The sequence below is a fragment of the Frankliniella occidentalis genome, unplaced genomic scaffold, assembly GCF_000697945.3.
Source record: "Frankliniella occidentalis isolate FOCC.00 unplaced genomic scaffold, Focc_3.1 Scaffold177, whole genome shotgun sequence".
Lineage (NCBI taxonomy): Eukaryota > Metazoa > Arthropoda > Insecta > Thysanoptera > Thripidae > Frankliniella > Frankliniella occidentalis.
This window is the reverse complement of record NW_026267303.1, coordinates 290,263-290,707: the sequence shown is the minus strand read 5'-3', so window position 1 is coordinate 290,707 and position 445 is coordinate 290,263.

The following is a 445-nucleotide window of genomic DNA, read 5'->3' as shown; positions in this document are numbered from 1 at the left end:
CCCCCCCCCAGCTACCCACAATGAACGCTGCACGTCACTCGACTGCGGCCCTCTGCTGAAGGATAGGCAAAGACCACGCGAGTCGAGCCTTCCGCACAGCTTGGTGTGCACGGGGACGGGGGTGCGCAGCGCCGGCGGAGCCCGCGGCGCGGGGCGCACCTCACAACTACCTCTGCACTAGGCTCTGTCTGCCAGCCCCTCTCTTCGCCCCCATTCCGTTCTCTACCTTCACGCATCCCTCCCCCCCTCTCGTTCCTCACCCACTGTTTGTTTGTTCGACTTGGTGCGCTGTGGGGGTGGTTTGCAAGTGGTGCTGGTTGGTGCCGTGGCGGCACGGCGATGGTCGTGTACGCTTATATTCTTTATTATACTCTTCCAGAAGAGGACCAATTTGTGCATTCTGAAAAAGCCAGGCCAACAATTAGCAGTCTCAAATAGTCCGCAC